We start from the raw sequence: 17,523 nt of genomic DNA, 5'->3' as shown, positions 1-17,523 counted from the left end.
GTGGGTATGAAGTGATATCTCGTGGTTTTGACTTTACATTTCTCTAATGATTAGTGGTGTTGAACATCTTTTCATGTGCTTATTGGCCATTTGTATATCTTCTCTGGAGAAATGTCTCTTCGAGTCCTTTACCCTTTTTAAATTGGGTTGTTTGGCTTTTATTGCTATTGAGCTGTAAGAGTTCTTTATATCCTAGATATTAACCCCTCATCAGATATACGATTTGCAAATATTTTTCTGCCATTCTGTGGGTTGTCTTTTTACTCTCTTAATAATGTCTTTTGATGAATAAAACTTTAAAATTTTGATGAAGTCCAATTTATCTAGTTTTTTTTTTGTTGCTGCCTGTGCTTTTGGTGTCATATTCAAGAAATCACTGCCAATCCAATGTCATGAGCTCTTCCCCTATGTCCTCATCTAAGAATTTTACACATTTAGCTCTTCTGTTTGGGTCTTTGATGCATTTTAACTTAATTTTTGTATATGGTATAAGATAAGGGTCTAACTTAATTCTTTTGCATGTGGATATCCAGTTTTCCCAGCACCATTTGTTGGAAAGGCTGTCTTTTCCCCACTGAATGGTCTTGGTACCTCTGCAGAAAATCATTTGACCCTATATATGAGAGTTTATTTCTGGGCTCTCTCTTCTGTTCCATTGGTCTGTATGTCTTTATGCCAATACCACAGTTTCAATTACTGTAGCTTTGCTGAGGGTAGAGGTTTTATTGTTTGTTTTTGGGGGGCTGCACCACACGGCTTACGGGATCCTAGTTCCCTGACCAGGGATTGAACCGGTACCCCGGGAACTGAGAGCGCCAAGTCTTAACCACTGGACTGCCAGGGAATTCCCGAGGGTAGAGTTTTAAATCAGAGACCACAGCAATTCCAAAGAACTAGAGCAGGGAATTGGCAAAATTTTTTCTGTAAAAGGAAAGACAGTAAACATTTTGGGTTTCACAGGCCATGTGGTCTCTGTCACAATTACTCTACCCTGCTACTGTAGCACTAAAGTAGCCATAGATAATACATAATCAAATGGGTGTGGCTGTGTTCTAATAAAACTTTATAAAAATAAGTGGAAAGAGATTCGCAAAATCATTAACCATCAGGGAAATGCAAAACAAAACCACAATGAGCTATCACCTCACACCTGTCACAAATAACAAGAGGTGGAGAGGGTGTGGGGAAAAGGGAACCCTCCTTCACTGTTGGTGGGAATGTAAATTGGAGCAGTCACTGTGGAGAACAGTATGGAGAGTTCTCAAAAAACTAAAAATAGAACTATCATATGACCCAGCAATTCCACTGATGGGTATATATGCAAAAAACCCCCAAAACCCTAATTCAAAACGATACATGCAAAAAAACACAAAAAAAACAAAAACCGATACATGCACCCCAGGGTTCATAGCAGCATTCTGTACAATTGCCAACGTATAGAAGCAACCTAAGTGTCCCTCAACAGATGGATGGAAAAAGAAGATGTGGTGTATATATGTAGAATGGAATACTATTCATTCATTAAAAAGAATGAAATTTTGCCATTTGCATCAACGTGGATGGACTTGGAGGGCATTTTGCTAAGTGAAATAAGTCAGACAGAGAAAGACAAATACTGTATTATATCATTTATATGTGGAATCTAAACAATACAACAAACTAGTGAATATAACAAAAAAGAAGTAGACTAACAGGTATAGAGAACAAATTAGTGGTTACCAGTGGGGAGAGGGAAGGGGGGGCAATACAGGAGGAGGGGATTACAAAAAGGGGGGTTATTATGGGATATATGAAATCATCTGTGTGAAACTTTCGAAAACTGTGAAGCACTACAGAATTTAAAGAATACTTCATTCAATAAAAAAAATAGGTGGCAAGACAAATTTGCCCCAAGGGCAGTAGTCTGAAACCCTCTGGACTGGTGGTCACAGCTGGGCATTTTCAAAGGCCTTAAGGAAGGCCAGCGTGATAAGAACAAAGATGAGAGAGAAGGGAGATGAGGTTGGAGAGGTATACAGGGGCCAGATCACATAGACGCTTGTTGACCACAAGGAGGATTTGATTTATTCTCCCTCATCCATTCACCTACCGAACATCCATCAAAGACCTACTAGGAGTTAGGGGCTGGGACTACATAGAAGTTAGGCTCAGTCCTCAGCCTCCTGGAGCTTCGATGGAGAGAAGAGGCATAAGCGAAGGAGGTTTAACACAGTATCACACTTCCTTTCCGAGTCATGGCGTACGCTCCATTCCATCACCTGAACCATGGGATTCCTGCTCTGAGCTTTACTCTACTGCCTTCGTTTGAGCCTTTATTAATTCTCTCCATGACGGTTGCAACAGTCTATTTAAACAGCTCTCTGCCTGTAGTCTAACCTTTTCCCAAACTGGCCTCCATACTGCAGCAGGAGACACTTCTAAAATGCAATTCTGATTGCACTCCCCAGCTTCAAACTACATTGATGTCTTCCGTCGCCGTCAGAGTTAAGTTCAAGCTTTTAAGATGACATGTAAAGCCTTGTGTGATCGGGCCCTTGCCAATTTCTCATCATCATCTGCTCTCTATCCCCTCGGTGGGAAGCGCTAGCTGACAGCTCAGGACATCTACTTATACACGCGTAAGAACATGTGTAACTCATGATTAAGTCCTGGGGTAACATCTACATCAAAGAACAACATTTGATACCTGCTCACGCAATATCTTCTTGCTGTTGGTGTTTCTACTATAAAGTATAATTATGAATTGAGCAAGACTTAGAAATAATAAGAGCAAAGACACATAGAGATAGTCTGTGCCTGGCACTGTTAAGTCATTTAATCCTCACAACCACCATATGAGGTAGGTGGTATCATTGTCTCCATTTTACAGATTAGGAAACTGAGGCACAGAATGGTTAAGTCCCCCAGGATCGCACAGCTTATAAGTGTGATGGCATCAATATTCAAACCCAGGAATTCTGACTCTATAATCTCTGTTGTTCAGCACACAAAGCCTCCTCACTAAACCATAAATATGTTCTTTAAAAATACTGACCGAAGCTATGCCTGTAGTCTAAAAGCATGGTCTCTGGATGGTAGCATTCAAATCACCTGGGAGCTATTAGACATGCGAATTCTCAGGCCTGGGCCCTGACCTACTGAATCAGATCTCTGAAGTTAGGGCCCAGGAATCTGAGTTTTAGCAAGCTCCCCAGGTGATTTTCAATCACAATAAAGTCTGCGAAGCCCTGCTCTAAAATGTTTATTCCTAGGGAGTAGAGGCGCTAATGGATGCAAAGGTTATGACAAACGTGGATAATTCTGACAATCCTAGAAACAGGATTCTTTTTAATGCACAAACGTTTCAAATTTTGACATTAAAAGTCAACAAATCCTAGCAGAGAACAATAACGGTTGTCATAGGTTTTGAGAGGATGCTGGACAGGATGAAGAAAAGTACAGGATAAACCTGAACTTACAGCAAATGGCCAAATTTCAGTCCAACACACCTACTAACCAGCTGTGTGACTTTTCAGAAATTGCTTAATTGGAGCCTCAGTTTCTTCACTGACAGGTAAAATTAATAATCCCCTTGACGTGTACCCCATGATGGCTGTGAAAAATCAAGCAGGGTGAGATATGTGACAAAGCTTTGTGTGGAAGGATAGCGTGCTGATCTTTTCTGCTGTATCTGTTTACAAAAGAATATACGCATTTTCCCTTCTGCTCAGGAAATGGATAGGATTTTGAGTCACTTGCAGTGACTGAAGAGATCCCTACTTTCTTTAGTGAAGGTTGCAGGAGATAACACAGCCGGAATGAGGGGTTGCTCCAGGCTTAGAAAGTCAGGGAAGTGGCCTCACCTGAGAGAATGGGGCCAAAGCGCTGACAGATGGTGGTAGGACTATGATCATATGTCTCTAAACTCATCTGTAGCTTTACAATTTCTCCCCCCATAGAAGTTCATGAAGGCTTAGCTTAGGCTGATACTCAGGCCTGCGCGCTTCTTACTGCCTATCAGTGTGGTCTGCTTTGGTGTGGGCTCTTTACAGCAGCTTCTGTTTTGATGAGTCAGCGTTTGTGCCAAGTAAGTTGTTAAAATTTTAAGCAACACCTCCATTATGCTCCATAATGGAAAGGAATGTTATTTGACGTTTATTTCAAACAGAAGCAACACCCCTCGGTCTGGGATGGTTTAATGGATTCATACTGAGCCTCACCAGGCCTGTTCACGCCACTGACCTTTGATTCCATTGACTGTCCTTGACTCAATGACAAATAGTTCCAGCATGTTCATCAAAAATGCAATTTTAGGGCTTCCCTGGTGGCGCAGTGGTTGAGAGTCCGCCTGCCGATGCAGGGGACACGGGTTCGTGCCCCGGTCCGGGAAGATCCCACATGCCGCGGAGCGGCTGGGCCCGTGAGCCATGGCCGCTGAGCCTGTGCTCCGCAACGGGAGGGGCCACAACAGTGAGAGGCCCGTGTACCGCAAAAAAAAACAAAAAAAAAATGCAATTTTAAATTTACCTATTCTGTCTCAAGCACATTTTTCTAGCTGAGGAAGACGCGAGCTACTGCTCTAGAAAAACTCCCATGCATGTGAGGGAAAGAAATCTATTATCACGCTGGGGTTTCTTGTGTTCACTTTGCACACCTGACTTCCCTAGCCACAACTTGCCTTTCTTTCCCTTTTCTTCTTCCATTGTTTGTTTCTCCCCTCAAGAGGCACAGAATAGGCACCCTCCCTGTTATTCATTTTTTGCCCTCTTGGCTTGTGGCTTTCGGATTAAAAGCAACTTTCTGATAAATATGTATCATTTAGGACAGGGGGGCTGCTCGATTTAAAGAGGAACACTCTCACAAGAAGAGAAAACACATCAATCATATTCCATACTCCAACTGACTTTAAACTGCATCACAGATTCGCACGCTCTACAATCTTCACCTCCAAATGGTAGGAGGAAGACACCAGTTATTTTTCTAGGTGTGTCATTTTCGACTGAAGCTGAAACGTTCAAACGACCGCTAGCTACCCCAGTTAAGGCACGATGTGGATACTTATTCCCCAAAATGGCAAAAATGTTTCTGGCTCTGCTCAAAGTGACCCATGCGGTCTAAGGAGCAGACCAACATCCTCTCTCACTTGGGGTGACGTGGCTTACCACATCTAGGAACTATTTAACACAACCCCCCCAAACTCTGAGACTGTCCATCAAAGCAGGTACAACCTGGGCACAATGGTGTCTGATTTTCCTCCCAGGCACTCTACATAAATCATGTGCTCAGCCAAATGCCTTCATTCTGCCAGCATCTCCCAACCCCTTTCCCCCAAAAGCAAGAAACCGAGAGGGTGTTAGCCGTTGTTACCCGTGGTTCATGGGCCAGCAGCACTGAGGTCACCTGGGAACGTGTCAGATATGCAGAGTCTCAGGCCCACTGAATTCTGCCGCTTTTTAACAACATCTCCAGGTGATTCATACACACATTCAAGTACGAGAAGTACTGGTTTAATTGACACACTTGTTAAAAGCACATACCAAAAAAGGATCAAGATTCTCCACTCAGTGTGAACATTTGAAAAAAACAAAAACAAACAACTCACCTCCGTTATGATCTGTGATGCTGGAAGGAAAGCACCTTGGTAGAGAGGCAGTGGTGATACTGAGAAGATTTGGACTCTTGTGGGCTTTCCCACAGAGACTTCAACCAAGGTCCGTGTCTATTAAAGTCCAGGAGCTTCCCTTCCTTCCAGCTCTCAAGGTACAAGAGGAAGCAGCAGAGAGGAAACTTACCAGCTCCCGGCTAGGTCTTCCAACTACCAGAAAGACTGAGGCTTTCCAAGTAAGCTAGCCGTGAGATAATGTCCAGTTCTCCTATCTCCTTGAGTTCCTTTTTTCTCCACTGTTAGCTGGTTATTAACCACATTTCCTTCTCGATCACTGGGATTCAAACAGACAACCTAATGCCTCTAACCAGCCTGGGATCCTTTTCCGACGTTCCTGGCAAGGGGATAAAAAAGGAAGAAATTCACGTGTCAGAGAGATATTTTTATATCTTTTCCTTTGTGCAAGAGAATCCTGACGACAGTATCTCCGACACTCACGGCAACTTTAGCAAGGATAAAAACCGATTCTAGCAAATAGTTTTGCTCTGTGTAAACTTCCTGTCTTTTGCTAGATGTGACGTAACAGGGGCCTCCTTTCACAAGCTCTGTCTTCTAGCAAAAGAATACAAGCAGGAAGATAACACAGATTTGGAAAGGAAGTGAAAGAAACCAAAGCACAGCCAGCATTAGGTTTCAGTGCAAAGGCCCACTAGAGATTTGAAGAGAAGAACTATATTTGGAACCCGCTATCCTTCTAATGTTCTTTTCTAAACCAGAAGTATAACAGGAAGTTAAGGTTGTATTAAATAGGCATTTCAGATTCCGAAAACATGAAGGATGTCGAGTGACAAAATCTGACACATACTAAGAGCTTCTGGCTCCACTCTTTACCACCCGTGACCAGTTTTTTGATCCAAGGCTTCTCAACATAAAATGGTGGTTAACAATAGTGCTTTCCTTAGAGAGCTGGAATGACAATATCGTGAGATACGTGAAACGCCGATTACTGAACTCGCCTTGCTGGAAGTCCTCTTTATAGTCAAGTCACTATCCTGATTTTCCTCTCTACCGTGCATACCTAAGCACAGCTCAGGCAGTCAATAAATATTTATTGAAATGAAATGCAAGCTGTTAAGAAATTCCATCTATTTCTTTTTTTCTTTTCTTTTTAAAATTTATTTATTTATATTTAAAAATTCTTTTGGCTGCATTGGGTCATCGTTGCTGCGCGCAGGCTTTCTCTAGTTGCGGAGAGTGGGGGCTACTCTTCATTGCGGTGCACAGGCTTCTCATTGCGGTGGCTTCTCTTATTGCGGAGAACGGGCTCTAGGGCATGTGGGCTTCTGTAGCTGTGATGCACGGGCTTAGTTGCTCCCTGGCATGTGGGATCTTCCCGGACCAGGGTTCGAACCCGTGTCCCCCGCATTGGCAGGTGGATTCTTAACCACTGTGCCACCAGGGAAGTCCCATCTATTTCTTTTTATCATTTTTATTGTGGTAAAATACATATAACATAAAATTTTAGCCATTTTTAAGTGTCTGATTCAGTGGCATTAATTACATTTACAATGTTATGTAACCATCACCACTATCCATTTCCAAAACTTTTTCATCACCCCAAATAGAAACTCTGATCATGAAGAAATAACTCTTCCAGGGTTCTTTTATTTATTTTTTTTTTTTGCGGTACGTGGGCCTCTCACTTGCTTCCTAACTGATATAGATCCATGGTCGACTTAGGTAAGCTGACTGAGTAAACTCTTAGCAAAGCTCAGAGTACCTGGGCTCAAATTCTCATGATTCCCATTTATTCCAAACAATAAACATTAGATAAGTCCTTGCTTAAGAAGTAACTGAGGCCTTTTTTCCATTGAGGTAAATCTAAGTGCTCCCAATTTAGGAAACACATACTGCTTTTCTGAAAGAAGGTAACACAAAACTTTAATTTTCAATTCCTCCCATGTTTCATGTACATGTAATTTTATGTTATTAAATGTAATATTAAGACAATAGTAATTCAATATGGGGAGGAAAGGAGGAAGGGAGGAAAGGGGAGAAATTTGAACCTAAATATTTACCTATAAAGGTATATGGTTAAACAAAATGGAGCGCACGCATACAACAGAATATTATACAAAAAAGAATGAGATAGAAATTTATGTACTGTCTTGACAAAGAAAGATCTCCAAGACATATTAATTATAAAAAGCAAGTTGCTAATAAACACAGGGCATATAAGTTCACTTATGTTAAAATGCACCCATGTAGACAGACACACACACATGCCCTCACAAAACAAAACTATGTATTTCTATATGTACCCATCTATGTATGTAATCACATAGAAAAACCTTTGGAAAGATATGACTCAAAATGGCAGCAATGTCTGGGAAGTATGGGGTTAGGAGGCGGGGATACTTTTTTGAACATATACATCTCTGTTGTTTAAAGACTTCCCACCACGTATGCATCTATTTTCCTCTTTTTCTTAGATTAAAAGCCAAAGACCTTTACATGTAATCTGTATCTTCCACCCCTATCCCTCTCATCTCATGTTCCCCTTTACCGATTGCAATGTAGTGAGACATATCTCCCTGTTATACCTCAAATATACATACCCAGACCCACCTCATGGCCGCTGCCCTAGCTGTTCCTTTTCCCGAGAAAGTTCTTCCCCTATTTATCTATTTGGCTCATTCTTTCACTTCCTCCAAGTTTTTCTTCAAATGGTAACTTCTCATGAGGCCTACCTGACCTTCCAACATAAAATTGCAGTTCCCCTCTTGCACTTTTGGTGGGAATGTAAGTTGATACAGCCACTGTGGAGAACAGTATGGATGTTCCTTAAAAACTAAAATAGAACTACCATATGACCCAGCAATCCCCACTACTGGGCATATACCCTGAGAAAACCATAATTCAAAAGACACATGCACACCAATGTTCATTGCAGCACTATTTACAACAGCCAGGTCACGGAAGCAACCTAATGCCCATCAACAGATGAATGGATAAAGAAGATGTGGTACATATATACAATGGCATACTACTCAGCCATAAAAAGAAACGAAATTGAGTTATTTGTAGTGAGGTGGATGGACCTAGAGTCTGTCATACAGAGTGAAGTAAGTCAGAAAGAGAAAAACAAATACCGTATGCTAACGCACATATATGGAATCTAAAAAAAAAAAGGTTCTGAAGAACCTAGGGGCAGGATGGGAATAAAGACGCAGACCTACTAGAGAATGGACTTGAGGACACGGGGAAGGGGAAGGGGAAGCTGGAACGAAGTGAGAGAGTGGCATGGACATATGTACACTACTGAATGTAAAATAGATTGCTAGTGGGAAGCAGCCGCATAGCACAGGGAGATCAGCTCGGTGCTTTGTGACCGCCTGGAGGGGTGGGATAGGGAGGGTGGGAGGGAGGGAGATGCAAGAGGGAAGAGATATGGGAACATATGTATATGTATAGCTGATTCACTTTGTTATAAAGCAGAAACTGACACACCATTGTAAAGCAATTATACTCCAATAAAGATGTTTAAAAAATAAAGTCAACTATGAGAATTCAAAAAAAAAATTGCAGTTCCTCATACTAGCGTTCTTGATCTACCACATGTTATTTTTGTTAATAGCACCTACCACTTTCTAACATATTATGTAATTTTTCTTACTTATTATGTTTGTTTTTCTCCTTCCACTAGAATTATGCTCTATGTGGGCATGAATTTTTATTTGCTTTGTTCATTGATATAGCCTTAGTCCCCAGAATTGTGCCTGGTATACCAGTAGGTACTTGATAAAATATATTAATCAATTCACAAATCTTCACAAGAATATATTCATGTATTTTTAAAATCAAAGATATCCACAATCTCACAAACAAAAAGTCAGAATAAAATGTTTAAGGACCCCCCAGGTTCTGTGGAACAAGTTTTGAAAACCTCTGGTTTAAAGCTCTTAAATAAGATAAAACTTATGGGAAGGAAGCTTTTTAAATGGAAGCCCCTCTACTGACTTAGGCACACTATCTAACAGTGCATATTATCTTACCCTGGAACACCTATTTTTCAGACAACTAGGAATAAACCAACCACTCCTAGGAACTTCTGTGAAATCCCCAGCTCTTTCTTTACGAAGGCAAAGAACCAGTGAAGGTCCCTTATTTCTTATAAAGGAAGCACTGTGCAAAAGTGAAGAGTTGTAGCAAAAATCATGTCTAATTCTTGGAGGCCTCCTTTATCTTTCAATAATATGTATGTCCCTAAGGGTGTAGATGGACTTGAATTCCTGATCTTGTTTGAGCAGATATTGAAGCCTTTGGAATAGGGAAAGTGAGAAAGGTTTCAAACAGCCAGCTTCATCCTCTAATTCAAAGAACAGTAAAGTCCTTTAGCTAGAGAAGACTTTTATCAGAATCCGTAGTATGGCGTGGAGAGGAAGCCAATCCAAATTATGAGGGAGGGGAGGTTGGGAAGGTGATCCCCAGGCAAGTATTTTGCCAGCCCTGTTTTTCCCCCGGCTTTAACCGTTCCTCAGTGCTCTGAGAGGCAGTCACAGAGAGCAGTCCTTAGCTAAGCATTTGAAAATGATGGAAGGGCCTTTGATATTATCCCAAACTTTTGTTTTGTTTCCCAGCCTATGTTGGCTTATGATGGAGTCTTCAGAATTCACTAGAATGCATTCATGTAAATTTATGATAATCTATTCCTATGTTCCAGGGTATGGAAAAGTTGCTCCAAATTTTCTTTAAGATTTAGAAGCAAACTCAAGACTTAGGAGTTGTTTACAAAGAGTCAAAAATCCTATGTTGCATGCTTTTATTATCAAGACTCTCAATGGTTACGTACAAGTCCCTCAGCACTCATAGTTTGGGTTTCTCACTTTGCCAATTATCAACTACTCAGAGTTAAGGGCCATATCTTAGGCTTTTGTAGTCCTAGAGTATGGTACTGTTCACACAGTAATCATTTAACCGAGGTTTACAGTCATCATTATGAACAAATGACAACACAAACTGAGGCTATGAACATTACTTAAAATAAAATCACACTTCTGGCAGAACTTTGAAACGCCAAACCTGCTTCCACGGTGCTTCTGCATTTTAAAAGCCAAAAGCTACAACAGAAAAGCAGTAATCGTGACACACTCTCCTCGTGAGCTCTTCAAACTCGTTATGTACTGAACCGGCTACACAAGAAGCTCTAGGAGAGGGAAGCTCAAATCAAAGCAACCATTTTTTACTGGGCAGACCAACCTCACCTCTTGATTGCCTGGCAAGTTTGTGCAACGGCTGGTAAATGTTTAGTGTTTAAGCAATCTGGGTACAATAGTTCAGGACTGGTACCGTGATCAGCTCAATAGAGAAGAGAAACTCTCAGGAGGCCTGGCTTTGATACCGACCAGGGTTCTTGGCCTTCCGCAATCAATAGAAATTGACTAGAGGCCAGATGAGAAGGCTTTATCGGGGCCCCTGTAGCAGCACGGGGGAGTGAGAGAACAAGGAACAGGTTCCCTTGCTTGCTTGCTCCCTGACGGGGAGCGAGCTGGCTCCTTAAACGGGGTGGGGGCAGTGCTGTGACCAGGGGTCGGGCCAGAGGGGTAGCTTAGGTGTTTTGCCCACCCCTCTGGTGCTGCTGAGCGTACAGGGCACGCTCACTACCGTGCTGTTGCCCCCAACACCCTGCTTTTGGTCCCAGCTCTTCAGAAGTGGCAGTGGGGTTTTTTTGGGTCTCTTTGTATCTTTTGGGTCCAGAATCTGCCCCAACTGCGCATGCCCCAACTCTTCCCTGTAGAGTTTCTCCGTATTTTGTTGCTGGATGAGAGGTGTGTCCAGGTGCGAGAACGCAGCACTGCAGCTAAGTGTCCTGGGTCCCAGCCTGTCTCAGTTTTACTTTTTTTCACAAGACTGAAGATCTACACAACAAATGCAGCAAATTTTATACATTTCCATAATTATGCGTTTGTATGTTTGTATATATCTTATGTAGCAGAGAACGCAAGGGAAGTGTCCTAAAGGAAGGAGATACTTAAAAAGACTAAAAAATCAGAAACATCAGTGCGCCCCACAAGAGGACAATGTGACAAACTGTGGTATCTGATGCCGTAATCATAAAAATTAACAAGCATATGGTCTATATTGATCATGGCATATGAAGTATTTGAGGAGGAAAAAACTTTTGCTGTACCCTCAGGTTGAGCTCTTGGGGACCTCTGAATTAAACTGACAAAAAGACAACAGGAGAAAGAAGCCTTATCCATATGGAAGCAGCTAGTAGCTAGCTAACTGGTTAAAGACAGAGGCTTATCTACCTAACTTAGTAGGGGAAAGAGGGAGATGGAGAAAAATCTATGGAAAAAACAAGTAGGTTTCCATAGGAAAGAAAAGGATTTTTAGGAGAATAAACTGGAGATAAGAAAGCCTGTGATAATATTTATGACTATGCAAGTGGGCTTTTCCATCTCCTTCATGGCCACGAAACTCCCAGAGAGGAGATTTCTGGCCTATTTACTTGTGATCTCTCTCCTAGGAGTAAGCTCAACCTGAAGAGGGAACTTATGACAGCCTCATTTCTCTAGAAGTCTCTGCTCTTAGATAAGGGAAATGCTGAGAAGGCTTCTTTCTGCAATCCGTTGATTCTTAACTGCCTTCAGCTCAAATGAATCCTCATGCCAAAGGGGCATATTGGGGGTAGGGGGGCATATCCTGATCCCCTTCGGTATAAAGTTATATTAGGTGACGAAAATCAGAACTAAATTAACATGCATGTTTTCACTGATTTTTAAATATAAAAAAAAGTATGCCTAAACATGGCAGAGATCAGAAATCAGTTTGGGAAAAAGAAAATAGGGCTTTAATAGTCATTATTAAGTTTCTTATTCTGTAAGTTTATTAAAGTTCATAGCCATCAGTCATTTTTTAGGTGAGTGAGGGAGAAGTATGAGAATATTAAGAAGAAATTCAGTCAGGCAGGGAGAGAGATAGTTAAAAAAAAAAAAAAAAAAGTAGTAGAGGGTCTTCCCTGGTGGCGCAGTGGTTGAGAGTCGGCCTGCCAATGCAGGGGACACGGGTTCGTGCCCCGGTCCGGGAAGATCCCACGTGGCACGGAGCAGCTGGGCCCGTGAGCCATGGCCGCGGAGCCTGCGCGTCCGAAGCCTGTGCTCCGCAACGGGAGAGGCCGCAACAGTGAGAGGCCCGCGTACCGCAAAAAAAAAAAAAAAAAAAAAGTAGAAAGGTAGTGAGAGGGGAAAGAAGGCACAGAAGGGGACGGACAAAACAAAAACCCACAGAGAGGGCTTCCCTGGGTGGCGCAGTGGTTGAGGGTCCGCCTGCTGGAATAGGGGACGCGGGTTCGTGCCCCCGTCCGGGAGGATCCCACATGCCGCAGGGCGGCTGGGCACGTGAGCCGTGGCCGCTGGGCCTGCCCGTCCAGAGCCTGTGCAGCCTGGGCAGGGAACAGACCGGGAAGGAAGGGTCTTTTTTTTTTTTTTTTTTGCAGTACGCGGGCCTCTCACTGTTGTGGCCTCTCCCGTTGCGGAGCACAGGCTCCGGACGCGCAGGCTCAGCGGCCACGGCTCACAGGCCCAGATGCCCCGCGGCATGTGGGATCTTCCCGGACCAGGGCACAAACCCGTGTCCCCTGCATCAGCAGGCGGACTCTCAACCACTGCACCACCATGGAAGCCCCATAGGTAGGGTCTTTTATGCAATGCTAACGACTTTTACTTTATCTGGGAGGTGAGACTGAAAAAACGCAAACACGAGTGTGTGATGACCAAGTGGAGAATGGACAAGGGGTGACCCTGAAGGCAGGGCAATCAGTTGGGAAGCCACAGCATCAGCTGGATCTAAGGAAATGGCGGTGAGGATGGAGTGGAGGAGAAAATTACAGATGTGAAGGAGGAAAATTACAGATGTGAAGGTCTGAGAGGCACTGCCATTCATCAAGATGGGCAGACTAGAAGGACTGGTTTGGGTGGGAATTCCATTTTGCATATGTTGAACTGAGGCACCTATAGGACCTCTGAGCAGACATTTCCAGCCCATATCTGGGCATCTGAGCGTGGAACTCAGGAGAGAAATCTGGGCTGGGAAAACAGTCGTAAGTTATCAGTATGCACGTGATGGGTGAAGTCATGAGAATGCATTGGCTCACACAAGGAGGGTACACCGTGAGAAGAGGGTGGATTTTTTGTCCTTGATGAAGCAGTAAAAATTCCTGATTTGATTAAATTGTGACCCCAGAGTAATGTTTTTCAATATTCCGTGTGAAGAAACGGCAATTATTCATAAAGCACTTCTGCTGCCCAGCTATGACGGTTGTTGTTAGGAAAAGCACCAGTGAAGAGGGCAGGTGGTTATTGTTTCAGTTGCAACCTGAATTAGTTGTTTCCCCTCCACACAGGTTTAATGGGTTTAAAAAGGTAAACCTGGGGAACACCAACAATCAAAGGGCAGGAGACAATCACAGCAGCTGCTGGATATTTAGACAGAAAACCAGAAAAGTGGTGACAGGAAAGCCTTGAGAGGAGACTGAATCAATGAGACAGAAGTAGCCAGGCATGTTGAATGTGGAAGAGATGTCAAATAAAATAAAAACTAAAATGAATCACTATGTTTATCCAGTAAGAGGTCACTGTGGACCTCTGAGACAGATGTTTCATCGGTGTGGTAGAGTTGAAGGCAGGATGCAATAAATGAGAGACGGGGAAGCAGCAGCCTCAAATGTAGTCAGGAATGTGGTCTAAGAGTTTGGTTACCTTTTGCCTTGGTCTTTTTTTTTTTTTTTTTTTTTTTGCGGTACACAGGGCTCTCACTGTGTGGTCTCTCCTGTTGCAGAGCACAGGCTCCGGATGCGCAGGCTCAGCGGCCATGGCTCACGGGCCCAGCCGCTCAGCGGCATGTGGGATATTCCCGGACCGGGGCACGAACCTGTGTCCCCTGCAACGGCAGGCGGACTCTCAACCACTGCGCCACCAGGGAAGCCCTTGGTCTTAGTCTTGATGTGCTTTTACTATGTCCTCTCCTTCATCCCCTGACACATTTTCCAATTATTCTATCCCTCCTGGTTTCCAATGAACAGCTGCAGCGTTCTCAGGTCCCTTCTGGAATTTTTTTCCACATAATTATTAATACATAAGTACTTATTAACCTTACCTGACTTTGGTAGTGGAAAATAATTAACTTTGGGATGAAACAGGGCTGGGTTTGAATTCCTAGCCAGCACCCTCTGGTAGCTGCTTTTTGTATTTTGTTATCTGTAGGAGTTTGGGCCTGTACAGAAATCCTCCCAAACTGGCCATGGGTTGGAATTGAGGCTCTGCTGGGACGGAGGTAGCTCTTCCCTCCACTCGTCCGTCCCCCTCTGGGGAAGTAGCTCTTCTCTGCAAAGTCAAAAGTGTGCGCGTTATCTAGAAATGGCCCTGCCAGTTGACAAGTTCTCTCAAACCTAGCTCCTCCCATTATACAGCTAGAGAGCCGGTCCATCCCTTAGTATAGACTTTTGAAGGAATCTCACTGGTTGTTGACTAGAGCTAAGGATTGGCTCCATTCAGGATCCTGTCGTCCAAACAGCAAGAAGTGTCAGTTGGGACACACATGGCCACCAGGCCGAACATTTAAGCAAGAGCTACGAATAGGGCAGTGCCTGGGAATGAGGGTTTGGGCTGGACAGAAAGGCCAACGGAACCTCAGACCAAACCCTCGATCTCTTCAGTTTTCCCTGCAAAGCGGAGTTAGTACCTAGCAAACGCTGTGCTGTGCTGCCCAGAACCGACCACCAGGACCGAGGAACTACAGTAGCCCCCTGGCTGCGGGGACACCGCCCGGGGACAGCTCTCACCCGCTCTCCGCTCCAGGCGCTTTCCCGGGCAGAAGAGCGCCTCCTCGCCGCCGACAGTCACGTCCTCTTCCCGAACAGCCGGCCTCCCATCGCCGGTGAACGTTCGGGGGCCACGGCCAGTTCCGCCAGACCCGCCGGGCGCGCACTGAGGAAGAGCCGGGAGGAGGCGGGGCCGGCGGGCGGCTCGGCGGGCGGTTCGCTCAGCCTCGGTATTTGAGGCAGATTCGCTGTCCGGCCGGCGCATCCGCCGCAGGGGAAAAAGCAAGGGACGGAGGAAGTAACGGGAGGAGGAAGTGAGCGACAAAGGGGGACGGGAAGGGCAGCTAGCTGTTCGGACCCGCTTTCAGGCGCCGCAGGTCCGGGTCTCCGCCAGGCCCTCCCGAGGCGCAGCCGCCAGACCAGTGGAGCCGGGGCGCGGGGATGCAGGGGCGCGGGGCGAGGATGCCGGGCGGGGGATGCAGGGACTCGGCGCAGTCCCCCCTCCCGCTCCCGAGAGCGAGGAGAGCGCCGCCCACCGCTGTTTCTCATCTCTGCCTGTGCAGTCAGGGCGCCAAGCTGCTCGGGCTTTGCCTGGTTCGGTGGGCAGAAACCAGGGATCCTGGGCAGCAGCCGTAGTCGCCGCCTGGGGCCAAGCACCACAGTGCATCTTGTTCGGTAAGTGCCCGCGCACTGGCGAAAGGCCGTGGGTGTGCAATGAATGTGCTCCCTTCTTTTGCTGCATTTGCTCTTACAGAGTATTTTCCTTCTGGTTATGGGTGCACGACCTGCACAGGATCCAGCTGTTAGAGGGGCCCCCTACTTGGTTTAGTGCTCTGCAGTTGCTGTCTTGAATAAGGACCTGGCATTGTCATTTGGCACGAAATATGTTACCGGTCCTGCCTTTGGCCGCCTGCCTCTTAAGACATGACGTTAAGTCTCCTGGCCCTTGAAAGAACCTACCCTTGACATGTGAACAAAGGCTCAGTGACTTCACTGGTTAGATCTCTCTTGGCTCCAAACATCCTGGCTTCACCTGTCCAGGTGAACACTGATATCCTTCTGGTATAACTCACTTTCCTCACTTGTCGGTCTCCGGACAAAGTTCTAGGGATATTATCAACCACTAGCCCCAAGCCCTGCTAGACCCACCCTCGTGTCATTTGGACATATGCAGTAGGTTCTCAAAAAATGCTTACCGTTGGTAAACTGACTTATTGGACTTCCGTAAGTGACCATCTAAACCCTGTACTGTTTAAAGCATTATTCTGTTCTTCACTTGCTCCCCAGTTATACTCTTTGCTGGAACATTATTTAATTCTCTACTCTAGTTTTAGGTGACAAATGCTCAGTTACTGTCTCTATTATGTTCATTCATCCACTGAGTTAGTTTCTGGATCGTGTCCATGTCACTCTTTTTCATGTCCACCAGAGAGCCTTCTGCAGATGGATGTTAATAGCTGTCTGATAGTAGTGAATTGGTTTTGCTTTTGCTAGTGTATAAAGGAGGTATGGTAAGAGAAGAAACAGACTTTGAAGTCAAAGGAGTCTGGATTGGACCTTGCTATTATTAGCTATCTTAAAGGCTTTATTTCTTCATCTATAAAAATGATAATTAGAAAGACTTCCCTGTATGGTTGTTAAGATTAAATGAGATAATATATGCAGAAGAGCATAGCACATAAAAGACCCTTAATATTCATATCCCTTTCTCCACCTTTTAAAGAAACAAGATTATAGTCATCCATGCAGCACTGCTCTTTAGGTTTTGTTCAGAACAAGATTCTGAACCATATTTATACTAACTTATACTTTACAAGGCATAACTGATCATTGTCTTAAGGAAGCACCAAAAGAGGTTAAATACTATTCCTTCACGATTAAATACTATGTTTGGCTTATTATTTAAAATATCTAATGCACATTTCCCCACTAACATAAAATTAATAAAAGTGTGATTCAATGAATGCATTGACTCACTGATTTAGCAAACATTTTATCCTCATTGCTGAACTTATAAAAAGTGCTAGGTCAGGAGTCTGAACAAAATGAAATAGATCTCTGCCACCATGGAGTTTACCAAGTTACCTTCAGGGGATGCTCTAGAAGAGATCCTTGT

General features: G+C 44.1%; 1 protein-coding gene across 2 annotated transcripts in view; it reads right to left on the bottom strand.

Moving 5' to 3' along the window:
- The window catches only part of ABCG2 (ATP binding cassette subfamily G member 2 (Junior blood group)), a 148,541-nt gene extending 132,957 nt beyond the window's left edge, over window positions 1-15,584 (bottom strand). The window contains exons 1-2 of one of the 2 annotated variants that reach the window (XM_032632721.1): window positions 15,429-15,584; window positions 5,582-5,978 (exon numbers count right to left, since the gene is read on the bottom strand). The gene's annotated coding sequence lies outside the window, so the exon portion shown is untranslated. Of the gene's footprint in view, window positions 1-5,581; window positions 6,114-15,428 lie in introns of those variants that run through there. The other variant, XM_032632718.1, reaches the window with a different exon arrangement.
- Between the last annotated feature and the right edge of the window lie 1,939 nt (window positions 15,585-17,523).

Source organism: Phocoena sinus, chromosome 5 (assembly GCF_008692025.1).
Source record: "Phocoena sinus isolate mPhoSin1 chromosome 5, mPhoSin1.pri, whole genome shotgun sequence".
Taxonomy (NCBI): Eukaryota; Metazoa; Chordata; class Mammalia; order Artiodactyla; family Phocoenidae; genus Phocoena; species Phocoena sinus.
The sequence above is the reverse complement of the archived record's forward strand: the minus strand, read 5'-3'. Positions and strand labels throughout refer to the sequence as shown.